The sequence below is a fragment of the Vicugna pacos genome, chromosome 29 (genome assembly GCF_048564905.1).
Source record: "Vicugna pacos chromosome 29, VicPac4, whole genome shotgun sequence".
Classification (NCBI taxonomy): domain Eukaryota; kingdom Metazoa; phylum Chordata; class Mammalia; order Artiodactyla; family Camelidae; genus Vicugna; species Vicugna pacos.
Window position 1 is genome coordinate 22,184,631 of NC_133015.1, and position 19,178 is coordinate 22,203,808.

Below are 19,178 nucleotides of genomic sequence, written 5' to 3' on the forward strand. Positions count from 1 at the left end.
TTTTTCCTTCTTATAATGTCCTTGTCAAGTTTATTCTGGCCTCACTGAATGTACAGGGAAGTAGTCCCACTTCAAAAAGAAAAGTTCCATGAAGAGTTTCTACTCTGTTGGTGTTTCTTTCTTCTTTAAATGTGAATAATAAAAATAGATTTTAAAAAAAGTTTCTGCTGTACAGCACAGGGAACTATGTTCAATGTCTTGTAATAACCTTTAATGAAAAATAATATGAAAACGAATTTTATGTACGTATATGCATGACTGGGACATTGTGCTGTGCACCAGAAATGGACACGCTGTAATTGATGGTACTTCAGTTAAAAAAAAAAAAGAAAAAGTGAATAGAATTTATTCGTTAAGGCATTTGGGCTTAGACTTTTCTTTATGGAAAGTTTTCAAATGGCAGGTCATAGAGTTGTCTTCCGAGTCCTGGGCCTCACTTTCCCTTTCTCTGTAGACACATCCCCCGAGAGCCTCTCGCCTTCTCTCTCTGGCTCGCTCACCATCTGTAGAGTCGTCAGTTCACTTCCCAGGGCTTGCTCTTGGCCCAGGATCCAGTCTTTTCAGCAGAATGTATTTGAAAAGCCCCGACTCTGTGGAAATGCAAAAAGGATTTTTCTAAACCCCACAAGGACTTTATGCCAAAGGAAATGCTGCCGTCCTCTTCGACTTACAGCTCACCCTACCCACTCCTCAAAGGTGTCAGAAAGGCACATAGCTAAGCTCCAGGTGTATGTCTGTTACATTTCCTTAGGTTTATTTCAAAGGCTTCTATTTTTATGTCATTTAATCTGCTTCTCTTTTCTGTTTCCAAAGTCTAGCATCATCTTCTAAAAAGCATCTCTAAAAATCTACACCTAAGTTCACTCTTGTGCATGTAGTTCAAGCCTATATTGTTCAAAGGCCAACTGTATTCTCTTTTTTATACAAAAATTCTTATTTATTATTGAAGTGCAGTCAGTTTACAATGTTAGTTTCAGGTATACATCAAAGCAATTCAGTTATACATATACATACCTATATATATATTTTTTTTCAGATTATTTTCCATTATGTATTCACTTTATCTACCAGCTGTTTCTTTTTTTCCCAGCTGTTCTTTTTAAAGGCAATCATTAGATCTACCTATAGAAGTCACAACCTCATAATTTGTTGTAATCTTGAATGTCAGATAATCTGAGTTTGTATGACCAAGTGTAAGATAAAATACCCATTGAGGAGTGATATAGGGGTTCCTCTGTATGTTCAGTTAATGTAGGTGTATGCATCAGTCAGGAAAGGCTATACTGTAGTAACAAGTGGTCCACACATCTCAGTGGTGCTTACAGACAACAGGGATGACTGGGTCCCATGTTCTCGTCATCCAGAGACCCTGACTGATGCCACCTCCACCCTCGGGAACCATTACGGCTATCACACAAGGGGAAGAAAATTTAGCAAATCAGGTCTTAAATTTCTACTGGAACTGGCATGTGCTGCTCCCGTTCGTATGTCCTTGGCCAAAGCAAATCGTGTGGCCTTGCCCACCTGTCAAGGAATTAGGGCTGCAGCCCCACCAACTGCTCTGATAGTGGGAACTGGACATCTTAGTGAGCAGCACTGAGGACTATCTCACAAACAGAGCAGGAGAGCATGAAAGATTTTCCTGCCCTGATCAGGTTCTGAAGCACTGGTCCTGGGAGTAAATAGTCCTTTTCATCTCATTCTGAAATCACGACAGAGATCCTTTACAGTGGGCTAGGAAATGTAACTGAGAAAATGTAGTCAGGTAATAATCACTACACTACACGATTCCCAGAAAGCTGTTCCTTTTGTCTCTAAAACCACTGAGGTCTTCCCACTGTCCTCACAGTAGGTTAGAACTGTTCGCAGACAGTGGCTTGAGAATTATGCAAACCATAGCATCACTCTTACACGTGGGCTTTGCGATATCTATTTTGGCTGTTCACAGGCATTTCCCCCTTTATGCTTGCTTGTCGCTTCTCAGTTGTGTAGTGTTTTACTGTCTTTGTTTGTTAGTGAAGCATTTAGACAGGGTAAAATCACCAGGTAGAGCAAGGGTAAAAATAAAGAAAGGGTAACGGCCATCAAAGTTATAGCCGCGTATTTCTAGTCAGCTGTGTCTGAAAACAGAACAGTGAAATAAATGCACAGAATTTAAATGCTCTGCTGAGGCTAGCCAGGTAGTGTTCAGTAAAGGACCAGATTCCAATATGACCTGATGACAGAGGACAGGAGGCCCAGAGAGGTCGATTTTAGCACTCGTGTAAGGCAAGGTGCAGACCTGAGACCTTGGCTTTGTCTTGGGGTTGTGACTCCTGTTGCCCATCCTGGTCCTTCATCAGCCCGTATGAGGTCTGCCTACTGCAGAACCTCCCCTGGTGCACTCTCAGGAGGCCACACAGGTGCTGAGATGCGGAAACCGCTGAGCTCTGGGAAAGCAACTCAAGGTCTGGGTGGCCAGAGGCCCTGGACCTCTGTCAGCGAGCTACACACATGTGGTCTCTTCCTGTGCCTACTTTGCTGGGAAACACTGACCTAGAGCTTGGCTTTTGCCTCTTTGCAACCACTTCCTGTAGTGCTGGCTTGGAGATATTTGAGCTTTGTGAATGTACACATCCCTCCAGGGAAGGACCACAGTGCTTCGCCTGGTAGCACTGGGCTCCTGCACTGAGCTGTCCCTGCAGACTCTGGGTCTGTGCCTCACAGCCCCCCTTAGCCCCCTAGATCACCCAGGATGTAGAAGTCAGCTTCTTTACTCTTTTCCACAGCACACCTGCAAATCTCTGTTGAAGATCTGAAGGGTCCAGAGAGGACTTCAGCATCTTCAGTTGCTCAAGACAAACACTCTGTTGAGCATGTATCTTCTGTGGCCTCTGCCCTACCCTGGCCCCCGGGTAGACTTTCTCCCTCCCCGATGCCCACATCCAAACTCCCCATCCTTTATCGATCAGAACGAACATTGCAAAAAACAATGATTACTGAGCAGTCCTTAGCAGTTCTATTTGCCACTCTGAGCTGTTATCAAGCCGTCTCTTTCTAACAAGTTCCCTGCGAAGAATTCTGGTGGATACCACCAGCTGAATCAGATCTGTGCCTTTTTGATCATTCAGGGATCATTTGTGATGACTTCCTGATTGCTCTTGGCTTTGTGAGACATTTCTTGGCCTGTGAATGAAGTGCTCTTGCATTAAACAAACAAACAAAAACCCACAAGAAAGCATGTGTCATGTGAAAAGTGTCCACCAGAGAGAGCTGCAGCCCACGGACTTCAGCCTGCACTCGCTGAGTCCGACTCCACTTCCTCTTGAGCTTTGTGGAACATGAGAAGGTGAAACTCTCAGGAATCCAGCGTTATATAAAATATACATTAAGAGAGGGTTCAGTACATTATTGTGATTATTTTTATGCAGAAATGTAAAGTTGCATTGTGTAAAAGAAGGAGAGGAAGGGAGAGAGAGAGAGAATTGCTGATTGCTGATGTGAAAATTGCAACAGTGGTTTCCAAAGGGCCTGATGCAGGGTGTGGGGGGCAGGGGCAGGCAAAGGCTTATGACTTGTGCAGTGGCCCCCAGTTTTGTCTCCATGTCTTTATTATTATTACTACTACTACAGCAGTTTTGAACATAGGAGTTTAATTGCCTGCTAGACCATCCAGATGGAAAAATGTTGGGAAGATGAAGAACTGAGGAGTGAGGCAGGCATTTGTGGACCAGTTTAAGTTTAGACATTCCTCAGATTGGACTATTTTTTTTAACATTTAACATAAAACTTTTTACCACAAAAACAAAAGCAATGTATTAAAATTGACTTCCAGAATGGTCCAAATTATTTTTTAACATATAATTTCCCCCTATATGTCTTTGACCTGGCAGTTTTTTTGGGGGGGGGGCAAATTTATCCCAAATACCAAAATTTCACTTTAGAACTTAGTTGATACTTCTATAACAGAGTTCCCTAAATTGATACCTGTCTCTCAGCCCCAGTGGTTTCTTTGAATCTTTGAATTAAGTTGTCATTCTCGAAGATCTTCTGGAGAAAAAGGTTATGAATTAAACACTGCTAAGTTTGTCTTCATTCTGTTATAATGGAGCAATTGATCATCTAACGTGCAGGGCTCTCTCACGTGAGTAAGGCTGGGGTTCTTGTTTCCCCAGAAGAGCTGACTGCAACTCACGGTGTCCCGGTGGGCCACGGCTTCTCCACGTCTTCAGTAATTACTCCTTGTTTGGACGATTCGCACACACAATCAGTTTGGAGACCGCCGTCTGACCCGGTATCAAGTGACTGGGATTCCCAAGCATTGGTAATCTTGAAGGTATTTTTCAAAGATGCCCTTTCTTTAAGTTCGATGTCTGTGTGTTTACCGTTGTCTTGAAGTGCAGTTTTCTCTGTTGAAGAGGCTGGTTTCTCTGACAGGGTCTGGTTGTGTTCTTCATTCTTGACCGTCAGTCGTTCGCCGCACTGGAACAGGAATTAGAGAAACATCTTGCTTTCCTTACTGGTCCTCCACGTGTTCACTCACAGGCTGGGTTCCTGAACTGTTTGTGCGGGGAGACGGCGGGTTGGGGAAAGTCACAGCGGGGTCTGCTGGGCTTGCCATCTTGAAATTCCCACCCGGGTTTCCCAAGGAAGGGAGCGTCCTACTCCACAGCCCCAGCCTGCCCGCCGGGGGTCCAGCTCTCAGTCACCCCCAGAGAGCAGACAGCCTGGCCAGAGGCTGGTCCCCTCCCAGGGGCGGGGCGCTCCGTGGGCACCCGTGTACCTCAGAGTCCTAGGGCTGCTGTGAAAATGACCGCAACCTGAGTGTCTGAAAATAACAGAAGTGTGTTGTCCCATGGTTCCGGAAGCCAGAAGTCTGAAATCAGGGTGTCCCAGGGCTGTCCATTCTGGCCGCTCTGAGGGAGAATCCACCCCCTGTCTCTCTCCCAGCTTCCGGGGGTGGCCCCAGAGCTTGGCTTGTAGATGCATGACTCCAACTTCTGCCTCTATGGTCATGTCACCTTCTTCTCTGTGTCTCTGTGTCCTGTCCTTTTCTGTCTCTTTTAAGGATACTCTTATTGGATTTTGGGACCACCCTAATCCAGGAGGAGCTTATCCTGAGCCTTCCATTAATTACATCTGCAAAGACCCTTATTCCAGTAAAGTCATGTTCTGGGTGGACATGAATTTTGGGGGGACTGTTCAACCCAGTACACCACATATATAGTTCTGTCTATTTGGGGCTGACGTGGTCTCTTGGGGAAATCCAAACCACTTTGAAGATGATTGCTCTAACAAAGCACACGCCTTTTTGCAAATTCGAATTTCTTTAGATTATGAAATATTTGTTATGGAAATGTTTGACCAAATTAGAAACCCATTCACATCACCAAAGAAATTTTACCCTTTCATTTTTCAATGAAAGAAAAGGAAAAGACATTAAAATTAAGAAATAGGCTTTCATTTATGTTAAAAATTTTACACAGTTGTAAAGTAATCAGCACATTTTTATTGTATATTAGTGCCAATAAAAATTTTCATCAATGGTGATCATCAGGAATTAGCTTAAATCATTTTTAAAGGTCTTGATAAGGGATTGCATGTAGACATTTCAAGTAAAAAGTCGTTTATTAAGAAAATGCATTAGTGATTAGAAAAAACTCTAGAAATACATTAAATATTTCAAAATGAATTTTGAAGCCTATATGTAGTATTTAATATTATTCCAAATACTATATAGATTTTAATTAATAATTTTGTAATATAAGGAAAACATGATTTTTTTTTGCCAAATTCCACATAGATTCTTCTAAATCCTCTCTAGTTTATGCCAGAGTGTAGGACAGTTTTTTTGCTCTGTGAGTCATAACTTGAAAAAGATATAACACATTTCATTAAGAACTTTCTATGCTTAAGCCAATGCATGTATTTGTTTATGTATATACATACACAAGAAATTTATCATATATATTTATAAAATTACATTTATGTAAAGCCATACATTAATATATTTTATATTATAAACATTTATAAAAGTCTGTATTTCTATGCAAGCGGAATGATGGCATACATATAATGCAAAAACTGGGTTTTTTTCTTTAAACATCAAGTTTAGTCATCTTTTCTTGTACCTTTGCTCAAACCCATGTTATTTTAAAAAAATGGCTGCACAATGTTCCATATGGTATGGCTGTATCGATGCCCTATAATTTATTTTGTCAGTCTCCTGTTCATAACATTGAGATTGTTTCCAAATTTATTTCATTTTTGCTATCGCCAATCATGCTGCAATGATTATTTGTGTAGAAATATCAGTAGAATAAATTCCTAGAGATGGAATTATGGCATCGAAGGCTATGTGATTTAAATTTTTGATGAATACAGTCGTCCACCCTTATCCATGGGGGATACATTCCAAAACCCCCAGTGGATGCCTGAAACCATAGACAGTACAGAATCCCATATATACTGTTTTTTTCTTATACATGCATACTGATGATAAAGTTTAGTTTATAAATTAGGCACAGTAAGGAATTAACAATGATTAAGAATAAAATAGAACATTTATAGCAATGTGTTAATAAAAGTTATGGGAATGCAGTCTTTCTCTCTCACAATATCTGACTGGTCTGTACTCACCTTCTTCTCGTGATGATGTGAAAAGATAAATTGCCTGCATGATGAGATGCGGGGAGGGGACTGACGCAGGCATTGTGATGCGGTCTTAGGCGACCACTGACCTTCTGAAGGTACATCAGAGGCTCATCTGCTGGGAGTGTCCCTGGGTCACCGGACTGTGATGACGTTGGTGGTTGGATGTCAGGTGTAGAGACGATGTGGATCGTTGGGGATCCTGGGTGGGAGGGAGCAGTGTGAGATTTCATCATGTTACTCAAGATGGTTTGCAATTTAAAACTTGAATTGTTTATTTCTGGAATTTTCTGTTTAATACTTTCATGCTGCAGTTAACTTCGAAAGGGAAGGCGCGGATGAGGGGAGTGGCTGCGCCGTGAAATTACTAGCAAACTTTGGCACCAACTTATCCTCTCACGGTTCAAGAGGGAGCCTATTTTCCCACAGTTTCCAACAGTCTTTTAAATTGTCAGTCTGAGAGCTGGTAAGCACTATCTCCTTTCTTTCTTTAATTATAGGTAAGAAAAGGAAAGGGAGAGATGAGAAATTAGATCGCTCGTATTAAATAATACGGTCTGCAGTCACCTGTAGGAGATAACGTAAGGACTTAATGGAGATTTCGCTCTTGATCGTTCTATGAGTCAGTAAAAAAATAAAACAGGGACATTATGATAAATAATTTTGATAGGAAAACCAACTTTGCTTTCATGTCAGGAGTGTTTTAGTCATTGTTATAATGGACGCTGAGAATGAGCGTGGTGTGTGTCACACAGGGAGAGCAAGTTACAGAACCCGGATCGTGGGACTGAGGACCGGGGGACTGGAGCACAGGGACATGCATGATTGGTCCCACCGCGTCAGCTTCTGCATTATTAGTCGTGACTTGGGGCAAATCACTGAACTGTTTAGCTCTTCTGGAACTATTTTCTCATGTGTGTAAGGTACAGGGTTAGGACCCAACACCTTAAAAAATGTTGTGAGTTTAGGAACGTCTAAATTCAGTAACTACTACTGACAAGGGTTTCCAAAATGAAAAAATTTCCTCCCCTACCTGCTCCTCCAGCAGGTGGCGGTACAGTAGCACTCAAAATCACTCCTGGTCTAGTAACCACTGCAGTTTGCCCCTTTGGATTTACTTTAGAAATATTCTTTGCCACTGTCATAAAATTTTAATGGTTTATACAAAGAGTGCATTTATAAAATTTATTATGTTGCATTTACTGTTTCACTTAGGATAGCAATCGGTGGGTAACGTGTTCATTTAATGTCGGTAAAAATCAGACTCCAAACCCACTTACCTCAGATGGCATGATTTCCAATCTGTCATAGTTTCTTTAATTCAGTTACTTTTATAAGTGGTTTGAGTTTTAATTAATCGATTTATTTGATTAGAAGACTAAATGTGGATACATATTGAACTTCATCTTTTTGAAACTTTAAGATACTGTGTGAGAAGATATTTGAAGGAGAGTCTCTGGATTTTTTTGAGAAAGTCAGCTTTTACTAATTGAATCAGCTTTTACTATAATTATACAGAAAATCAAGAACGTCAACCCAAAAATTAGGAATTCACCAAAGTTGCAAGATATTAGTCTTTGAAGTTTTGCTTTATCTTAAAAAAAAGGATTTAGGTTAAGAACGAAGAATCACTTACAGAAAGAATTGCTATAGGTTGTTCCTTGGCAAGACGCATAATTTTCTTGTAAGATATTTTAGTAGGACAGACGGTATTCTGAGTTGATTTAGGAGGTGTTATCTGAAATGAAGAATAGGGGATGAGGTAGGGAGGCCGCACATTTCAATTTTCTTTTTTGAAAGAAAGAATGAATAAATCCCAGCTCGCAGAACTCTTCCTATCTGAACACAGGAGCCTAGTAGACTTGGATAAGTGTATTAAACCTTCATAATCTGGACCCAGGAACTAAACAGATAAAGATAATAAGGGATACTTAAATATTATTACAAATTTGAGCAGAACTGAAAGGAAAAAGGAACCTAAGAAAACCAGACTCTGATTTTGATAAGTGCAGAGAGTGCCGTGCGGGCACAAAAGCGTTCCTCTGCGTTCTGGGCGCGGCTGGACCACCTCTCCCAGCCTGCCTGGAGGGTAGGTGTGGCCACGTGGATGCAAGTGTGTTTAGCTGTTCAAGCCAGCCCATCAGAACCTCCTCTGGGACCCCTCACTCTCCTCCTCCTTCTCCCGACCAAATGCAAGGAAGGAGTTGGCCAAGGAGTCCAGGCCCGGGGGATGGTAGGGCCACAGGTGGGAGGAGCCTGGTGCTCACCTGGAACATTTGTATTCAGCCTTACGTGAATGAAAAATAAACTTTTACTATGAGATTTGGGATCTGTAACAGCAACGAGTGCTACTTATTCTAATACTTGTTAGTGGATTTTTATTTCCATTTGTCAAAAAAAATTTTGTTTTAGTTGAGATTAACATCTGAGTGGTATTTTGTGTGGTACATTCTTCGCTTAACATTTCCATAAACTTATATTCATATGTAAAGAATGTTGACACGCTAACCATCTTTAAAACCACGTTAACATTCCATGTTGTTAATATTCTCTTGTATTATGTATCCATTCTCAACTGTTGGGCATTAAGTTTCCAATTTTTCACCGTAAGTTATGCTACACAGTACCTCTGTACCAATTATTTTGAGGACTTTATTCAAAATGGAATTATATTTATCTGATCAAATGAATGGTTGAAAAGGATAAATGTGGTCAGTGACTGTAAATTCCTAAAAATCACGGATTTGTGCAAAACCATGTGATAAAAAACATGACCCACTAAAGAAAAAAATGGTAAGTTGGGCTTTACTAAAATTAAAAACTTCTGCTCTGTGAAAGATACTTTTTAAGAATGAAACAATAAGCCAGATTTTGCAGAAGTATACAAAGAAGTCTTAAAACTCCACAATAAGAAAAGAAACAACAACCTATTTCAAAAATGGACAAAAGATCTGAACAGAGACATCACCAAAGAAGAAATACAGATGGCAAATAAGCATATGGAAAGATGCTCAACATCATATGTCCATAGGGATTTGGAATCAAAACAGCGAGATCTACTCCATACCTATTAGAATGCCTAAAATGCAAAACGCTGACAACACCCAGTGCTGGCAAGGATGTGGAGTGACAGGAGCTCTCATTTACTTCTGGTGAGAATGCAAAATGGTACAGCTACTTCAGAAGACAGTTTGGCTGCTTCTTACAAAACTAAACATGCTCTTACCATGTAATCCAGTATTTGCTCTCCTAGAGTTGAAAACTTAGTTGCACTCAAATGAGCTGAAAACTTATGTCCATACAAAAACCTATACAGCTTTATTCGTAATTGCCAAAATTTGGAAGCCACCAAGTTGTCCTTCAGTAGGTGAATGGATAAACTGTAACACATTTGTGCCATTAGTATCATTCAGCAATAAAATGAAATAAGCTATCAAGTCACAGAACTACATGACAGAATCTTAAATGCTAAGTGAAAGAAGACAATGTGAAAAAGCTCCTTCCTGTGTGATTCCAACTGTGTGGCATTCTGTAAATGGCAAAGCTATGGAGACAGGAAAGAGATCAGTGGTTGCTAGGGGCTGAGGGGGAGGCAGGCATGAAAAGGTGGAGTGCAGAGCAATGAACCTGTTCTGCGTGGATACATGTCATCGTGCATCTATCAAAACCCACAGAATGTATAACACACATGGAGAACTATGGACTTTAGTTAATAATAATGTACCGATCCTGGCTCATCAAATGTAACAAGTGTACCACATTTAGGCAAGATGTTCACAATAGGGAAACTGTGTTTGGGAACTCTGCTTTTTTGCTCAGTTTTTTGTAAAGCTAAATGGCTTTAAAAAATAAAGTCTGGGGGGGGAGGTATAGCTCAATGGTAGAGTGCATGCCTAGCATGCACGAGGTCCTGGGTTCAATCCCCAGTACCTCCATTGAAATAAATAAATAAACCTAATTACCTCCCCCTCCAAAAAAAAAAAAACAAACAAACAAGTCTATTAATGTAAAAAAAACCAAGCAAACAAAAACAACAAATAAACACCACAGGGTAAAAATGGAGTTGAGGTATGACACTCAAATACTTCATCAAGGATATATACATTGACTTGACACATAGTAATTAATTAATTAATGTCTTGTAACATTCTTTTATTTTATTTTTTTCCATTGACACATAGTAATTTAGTAATAACATTTAAAAAATACTTTAGCTGAGAGCAAAAATTGAAAAAAAAACATGAAAATTGTCAATGTTGGTGTGACCAAGAAGAAACACTCACACTTATTTATTACTGCTCATCTTCATGAGTGACGTGTATGCACAGTTAGGGATGTGGAGGGGTGTGGCTCATACACCTGTGCACGGAGGTGGCTGGTGGATGTTTGAGGGGTGTGTGTGTAGCTGGTGGTGTGTGTGTTTTCCTGCCCAGTTCAGCTGGGTGCAGAGCCCCTCGTATTTCCTGCAGACAAAAATCACCCGTGAGGAAACAGGGAATTTGTGTTATGCTCACATTGTTCTCAAATTAAATAAGTAATTAACCGTGCTAGGAAAAAAATGATACTCAAAGCAAACATTTTAACAAAATGGATGATAGTATTAAAAGGCTTATAGAAAACAGCCGTCTTCTGGTCTGCCATTTCTGCTCCACAAGTCAGGCCTCCAGAGTCATGACTTTCCATTTTTGGCCTGTTTCTTCACATAATTAGGTCCATATTATTTTTGAAAAATGTTTAAATTGCTATTTCTTTAGTCGTAAGTTTTAGAAATTAGCTACAGCACACACATGGCTTTTCTACACCTCTCGCCCCGCCCTCCGCCTTCTCCCGGGGTTGGCGGTGGACGCTGCGTTACCACGTCTTCGTGAATACTGTTTGACATTAAGTCGAGTAGTTTGCTGTGCATATCTTTCCTTTCCTGCAGACTTTATCTTTCACATTGACTCTTATTATTTGTACTTACTGCTCTTGGTTTTACGGCTGTACAGTGGTAACTGAATTTATTTGATTTACCTCTCTTTCCTGCCTCCAATGAAATGTGAACGCTGGCATTATTTGTATCAGTTCCTTACATATTCAGAATACGAAACTTTTATTAGTTATGTTGTCAGTTTTGGAATTCCATTGCTGTCTTGTTAAAACATTTATCCTTGTCATTTTACAAATGTGTTTTTCTGTTTTTTTTTTCCGACAAACAGAGTTTTAGTGTGTGTTTTACGCTTTAACCCATGTAGAATTTGTTATGGTGTATGTCATGTGACATTTGGATCTAATTTATTTCTTCTTTGTACTGATATCCAGGACGCCAGACAGTTCATTGCCAGTAATTTTTTCCCTTGTTGGCCTTGCTTTATTTGTTTGTGTTTAAAATTATGTGCAGCTAATTATTCTTGTCATTTATCCTCTCAAGGCCTGCGCTATTCTCAAAGAAATTGGTGGTTCTTCAATAATGCCTATACTGGGATTCTCTTTCTCTCCATTTGAACTTTATTTCCTCGAGTATTTTAGTGCTGCTGTCTCCCCTGGGGTCTCTTCCCCATTTCCCGCACTCCCCGCCACCACCTGCCTGTGTCGTTCAGCTGGACGCTAACTTGGTCAAGCCAGGGTGTATCTTAAGCACTAGAGTTGTCCCCCCTTATCCACAGTTCCATTTTCCATAGTTTCAGTTACGCCTGGTCAACTATGATCCAGAAATATTAACTGGAAAATTCCAGGTGTACACAATTCGTAAGTTTTAGATTGCCTGCCTTTCTGGGGAGCCTGATGAAATCTTGTGCCACCAGGGACGTGCGTCATCCCTTTGTCCCACGAATCCTGCCCATGAGTCACTTAGAGGCTTCCTGGGTTATCAGATCAACTGCTGTGGTATCTAAGGGCTTGTGTTCAAGTGACCCTGATTTTACTTAGTAGTGGCCCCAAAGTGCAAGGGTAGTGATGCTGGCAATTCGAATATGGCAAGGAGAAGCCAGGAAGTGCGTCCTTTAAGTGAAACAGTGAAGGTTCTTGACTTCATAAGGAAAGGAAAAAAATTGTATGCTGAGGTTGCTAAGACCGACAATAGGAATGAATCCTTTATCCATGAAATGGTGAAAAAGGAAAAAGAAATTCATTCTCATTTGCTGTCACACCTCAAACTGTGGAAGTTATGACCACAGTGTGTGATAAGTGCTTAGTTAAGATGGAAAAGGCATTGAATTAGTGTGATAGATATTTTTGAGAGAAGAGGGGTGGGAGAGACCACATTCACATACTTTTAAAAATAGTATATTGTTAAAATTGTTCTCTTTCTTCATTATTTGCTGCCGTTCATCTCTGTGCCTCATTAATAAACTTTATCATAGGTATGGATGTATAGGAAAGATGTAGTGCGTAGAGAGCTTGGTACTATCTGTGGTTTCAGGCAGCCACTGAGGGTCTTGGAATGTGTCGTCCACGTATGGGGGCAGCGACTGCATTCTACTCATGAGAGTATTTTCACTTATTTTCTGATCTTTTTCATGGAGGCAAACATTTTAATGGACTCTTGGGTTGGTTTAATTTTTTGAAAAAATAGCCCTGGGTTTTAAAACAGTCGAATTTTGTTACGTTTATGATTATACTTGTTGTTGGATAGCTCAGAATTGGTGCTATGATGGTTATTTCAAGATCTGCTCAGAAATATTAATCCTGTGTTTTACTGAATGAGATTTTCACTTGGCCCTTGCCAAAGAAGGAGGGAGACACCAAAGACATGTGGATAAATTAGCCTGATGATTTTTTAAAGAATCATCTTCAGGATCAAAGAATCTACCCAAGGGAAAATATTTCAGTGTGTAGAATTAACTTCTGACTGCAATAGCTCCCACTTCTTGGAAATATTTACTGACCTCCTTGGTCCAAAGTGATCCTCTGAGGCACAGCGTTTGTCATCTCTGCCGCTTCTTGGTCATTTACATTCTGCCCCGTAGAGCTGTCATCTTCCTCTGTGTTGGTCTTTAAGGCCCAGCTGAGCGATAAACTTCTTGAAGGTGGGTCTCTAGTAAGTTCCTTCTCTTGTCTGTCTTACGGTGTCTGGATCAATTCTTCACACAAAGCAGGTGCTCAGAAAATATTAACTGATTGAAACTTAGTCAATAACTTTTTTTTAAATTGAAGTATAGTTGATTTACAATGAATGCTGTGTTAGTTTCTGGTGAACAGCAGAGTGATTCAGTTATATATATATTTCTTTTTCATTGCAGGTTATTACAAGGTATTGAATATAGTTTCCTGTGTTGATCGTAGAATCCCCTAGTGTGGAATTTTACCAGTGAGCTGTAGTTTCTTATGTACACACACACACACACACACACCCCTATTTTGTTTTCTTGTTAGGTATCTTTGCTGACATATTAGATTTTGTGACTACGGATTTTGCTAGATCATGTGTGACCCAGTATTGCTAACTGCCACCTAAACGGGAGTCTCGGGGTCATGAACAGCACATGTTAGCTTCACAGCCCTCTTGCATTTTTCTGCTTTGCAGAATTGTGCTTTTTCGGGATGTTTTTCTCCTCATAGCAAGACACAGGAAGTTCAAAAATATATCTATAAACGTAGTTCTCAGAAAATGTTTTGGCGTGTGGGATTGCTGATTGGAAGCAGGCTCCCTCCTGACTCTGAGAGTATCCTGCTTCGATGGCGTTATTTCCTTTGTGGCCTAAATAGCCGTATATTAATCTGAACTTGAAACCATTGGTCCAACCTCTCTTTAAGTTGTTAAGAAATTGCTAACCACTAGCTTGGTGACAAGCGTAAAGCAAAATTCGTCATTTGTTTTTTGAGGTTGCAGAATAAATGAAACTTCAGAAACAAGATAGATTTGGCTCTTGCCACAATGACCGACAGAAATGGCTCAAGCCAGCCATAGCCGGAAAAATACACAGGTCATAAAGATGGCAAACCAAGGTTATGATTGAACACGTAACTTCACAACAGAGCAAAACTGCGCAGGGTCAGAATACAGCCCCATAAGCATTCAGAGTAGGGTTATGCTTACGGGAAATCTCTATTCACTGTTATTTAAAAATGAAGGTCTGTTTGCTAAAAAAAAAATCTGTTCAATTATTAAGCAAGGTTTTTGACATTCTGAAAGAACTTACCGCACTGTCGCCAAGAAAGAGATTCCTCTAAGACCACGCTTGGAAGGCAGTTTTATAACCTCATGGAAAGCGGCAGCTTGCACTTAGTGTGAATGTATATTTTCATAGATTAAATCATTAAAAGTTAGCTGGCTCATTTTTAATGTCTAATGCTATGCCTTTAAAACGGCTGTTCCGTTTGACCAAAAAGATGTTGTGAAGGGCTTCATATGTTTTAAATGAAGCCAGATTGTCTATTGTTTTGTAATTTATTCTTTTGATGGCGATCGAGAAAGAGAGAGAGGAGTGCTGCCCGCTTCACAGCTTGAGGAGCCTCATGAAGCGCCAGGGAGCTGATTGGTCCTTGGGTCTGGGATGTTGCCAACTCACGGGGTCGACCGTGTTAAGCTTGAAAAGTGAGCACTAAAAATGTTTTAATGGGAAGCATTATGACCATCCCACTTTTGTAAAATGCTCCTTCCTCCCCGTTCTCCAACAATGGTCCAAACCCTTCAGGCTTTCTCTTGCTAAGCTCTTACTGGCACCAGTGAAAAGCTTGCGCAAAAGTGGCAGAAGGACTGGACTTCATTTAAAGAGAGTCATTTTGTACGTATGTAAAAACTGCTTCCATTTTTTTGGTCAAGAAGATGGCCGGTGAGTGAAAGGGAAGGCCTGGAGGGAGTGGGAGCAGGGCAAGGCTACGTTTTGGCGCTTACATGGGGTCAGCATCTGTTAGGACCACACGAGTGGCTTAATCTCGGTGAAGAGGTTATCTGTAGAGTCTAGTGGGGAAAGCAGAAACAAAAGCAAACTCTCACCACTGGGAAGAACTTAAAGTTTTTATGTAGCGAGAGTGGTCTCGGAAATCTGGAGTAAATTGAAGTAGATTACACACAATGAAATGAGTTGGTTCAACACATGTCTCTTGAGTGTCTCACAGGAGACCACACTGTGCTGGGTGATGGGTCTAGATCCAGTAAAAAGAGTTCTTCTCACAAACAGCAGGGGGCAAATGCAGTCAGAATGCCATCTTCCCACTGTGCATATAATACTTTCTTCAAATCATAATTACGTAGCACCTTTTAGACATACTTCTACTGGCTCCAGGAATTCTGGCTAGCTACTCAGAATAAAGGGAAGAAAAAAAGTGGAGTCATATGTGTGAGTGACCTAAACAAAAAAATTCTAAATCTACAAGAAGAAAATAGAGCAGTCTATCTCCCCATGTCTTAGATTTGGGAAAGGGTTCTTCGACAAACAGCCGTAATGGAAAGAAAACTCTACGTGAAACCCAGGAACTTCCACAGAGTAATGTAGTGATGATGCTAATAGAACAACAGCCCAGCAAGAATGAGAACAATAATAACAATAATTGCACCAGTATGTGTATCTCAACTCGGCCAGTAAGGTGAGTTCAATTACTGTTCAAGGTTTGCAGATGAGAAATATATGATACACAGACAGTAAGTAACTTTCTCAAGGTCATGTCACCATACACAAGGCTAAGACAGGCAACACACTGGCAAAAGATATTTACAAATTGTAAAGATTAATTTTCCAGATGTGTAAAGAACTCCTATAATCCAACGAGAAAAGGACTGGGCAGTTTAAAAATGGGCAAAGTATTTAAAAGGCAAGGAAACCCAAATGTCTATTATGCGTATGAAAATATGCTCAACTTCAGTGTCTAGTGGGAAAATGAAAATAAAGCCAGGAATGGGAGGCTGGCTTTTATCCATCACGTAGGCACAAATAACTTATTTGTCAATGTCAAACCTTTGTGAAGATATTTTAGAAGGAGTGCTTTCGTGTCCTGTCTGGTGGAAGTAGATGGTGGCACAGGAACTTCGGCTGCATCCAGAAAAATGGAAACAAGCACACTAGGATACGAGGCGGTTTCCCTGCCCGGGCTGCACGCGGCCACTCCTGCGCTGGCAAGTGGTTAACGACTGGCTTTCCAGTTGTGCGGGGCCAGTTTGCAAATTTGATTTGTAGGTTTGCCATTTCCCATAGTGTAAATGCTCATATTCAAGCTCCCAACATTACATCACTGCGGGCGGGGGAGGACGGGCACCAGCTGATCTCAGGGTCGTTGGACGGTGGTCCAGCACACCTGGTACGTGAACTCAAGAGATGCGAACAAGCATGGTCACTGAAGATGGTGGGCTGGTAGCAGTAAAAGTTTGAAGCAAACTAAATATCCATCAGTAGCGAAATGAATATATGAACTGTGATGAGTTGGGATAAGGTAATACTGCAGTTAAAGCGATGAACTGTTTCTGCATATATTACGACAGAACTGCAGCTACATAGATTGGATAGTTCTCAAAACATAGCATGGAGTGCTGCATACAGATTACACAATATTATTATATCATTCTATAATATAAAACAATATTTTAAAACATATTTTAAATTATTTACATATATATGCAAATTATATACATAATTATATACATATATAGAGAGAGCTATGTAGCAAAATGGAAAGGTGGAATAGAAGACTAAATATCACAGTTTTACCTGCCTTTGGAGTGTGTGAGGAGATGGTGGCTGCATTAGTTACAATTAAAGGCTGTGTTAGTCATATCTGTAGTATTGCTTCTTTTCTGACAGTATCACCTCTTAGCCTCTCTGAACTTTGTGTAGAAAAACTCTAAAAGATTTTTAAAAGTTTAATCTACAAACTCATTCATTGAAAGTGCATAGTTGTTTTTTTCTTAAATGGAGGTACTGAGGACTGAACCCAGGACCTCGTGCATGCTAAACACATGCTCTACCACTGAGCTATACCCCACCCCGCTGAAGATGCATCATTCTTAATAGCAGCTTTTCTGGAATCAAAAGAATATTGTCACATTAAATGCACATATCAATTGTATGACTTATCTCTGCTTCTAATGTTCAGAAACATTAAAATGTTTATTCAGACGTGCTCAAAAGTGAAAGAAATAATTCAGCTGACTGGGATGGTTTAGCAGCTGTCAAGCATAACATTTCATTACTTTTTGATAATAGATACGTGATTTAAAAAATAACACGATAGTTATTCATGTAGCTGGAGGTATAGTAACCATTCATCATTTGAAATAAATATCACTGATGGTTAAATGTATGATATGTACACAAGACTTGTGAATGACATGAAGGTATATAACAGAATCCTCCAGAAATGGATAATCTCGACCACTTGGAATATAGGCAGCAATGCAGAAGTAAGGAAAACACCTCCGAGGGGGTAGCCCCCGTGCCTTGTCACAGCGCATGTGCCTTTCCCAGTGAGGCTACGTGTAAAGTAAGGGAGATGATGGGAAACAGCACGGAGGAGAAAGGATGTCCTGGGGTTGGGATGAGAAATCACGGCAACTGGGGTCACTTAGGACAAGGCAAACCATTCTCCATGTTTCAAAGGCCCTGGGAGCTCTCAAAAGTATAAACATTTCTAATGCAGAGCATTATATATACTACGTATCTATATTATGTAGCAGAGCACAATAACCAGTGTTTTTAATGTTGCTCTAGAATCATCAAGAAAATGGGAGAAATTTTTTTTTTCTTGTATGCTCAGAGATGCAGGATTCAGAAATATTTTTCTAAAGTCTTGGCTTCATGTGGAACACTCTCCAAAAGTGCCAGGGGAATGAGACATCGATGTATTTAAAAAGAGAGTTTATATTTATACATTTCCTGTGCCATCCTAAGTGTTTCTGAGAAGTAGGCATTTTCTAAACAAGTAATGTTAAATTTTTCCCACAAGTTTTTTTTCTAAGGATTTTCATCTTAGTCTTGTAATATTCTTTTTAGTTAGGAGATCCTGGCCCTGTCAGTCCCCAAATGCTGAAATGCCTGGGGCCACAAAAACCTTGAAACGGCTTGCTGAATGTCCACACAGTCACCGCAAGAGCCAGGAATGAAGTTCGCGTTTCCCTAACACTGGCCACCTCTTATTCTTTCTGCGGTTTTATGTCAAAAGAAGACTTTTGGGGGCTAGGAAGTCTTATTTGATCTCATCTGAGAAACGGTGTCAACAGGGTTTCTCTTTATGTCAATGTTTGGGAAACTGCAGCTGCTACCCAGAGTCCCTGGAAGAGGATGCTAGCTGGTGAATGAACTGTTTTCATTTTGGAAAGGCTGGGAGGTGTCATCGTGACGTTATCAAATACAACATCCTGAGAAGATTAACCCCCCTCCCCAAATTCCCGGTGTAGTCAGTCATCAGCCCTGAGAGAGGCAGAATGTGACAGGTGTAGCGAGGCAGGCCACGGTCAACTTGAAATTTCCTTCTTGGGAAGCACGGATTGAAATTACCCAGCTCTTGGGGTAGAACTGTCAGAGGAAACACAGGACTCCCAGAGAACAGTTGGGACATATATTTAAAAACCGTCATCTAAAATGCAAATGTATCCAGGCATCTTGTGCTGTTATTTGCTAAATCTGGCAACGTTATGT

General features: G+C 40.5%; 1 long non-coding RNA gene across 1 annotated transcript in view; it reads left to right on the forward strand.

Moving 5' to 3' along the window:
* LOC140690209 (uncharacterized) overlaps nt 1–19,178 on the forward strand; it is a 130,898-nt gene that overhangs the window by 3,927 nt on the left and 107,793 nt on the right. Inside the window, exon 2 of the long non-coding RNA XR_012065389.1 lies at nt 4,155–4,315. This is a non-coding gene — a long non-coding RNA (uncharacterized lncRNA). The remainder of the gene's footprint in view (nt 1–4,154; nt 4,316–19,178) is intronic.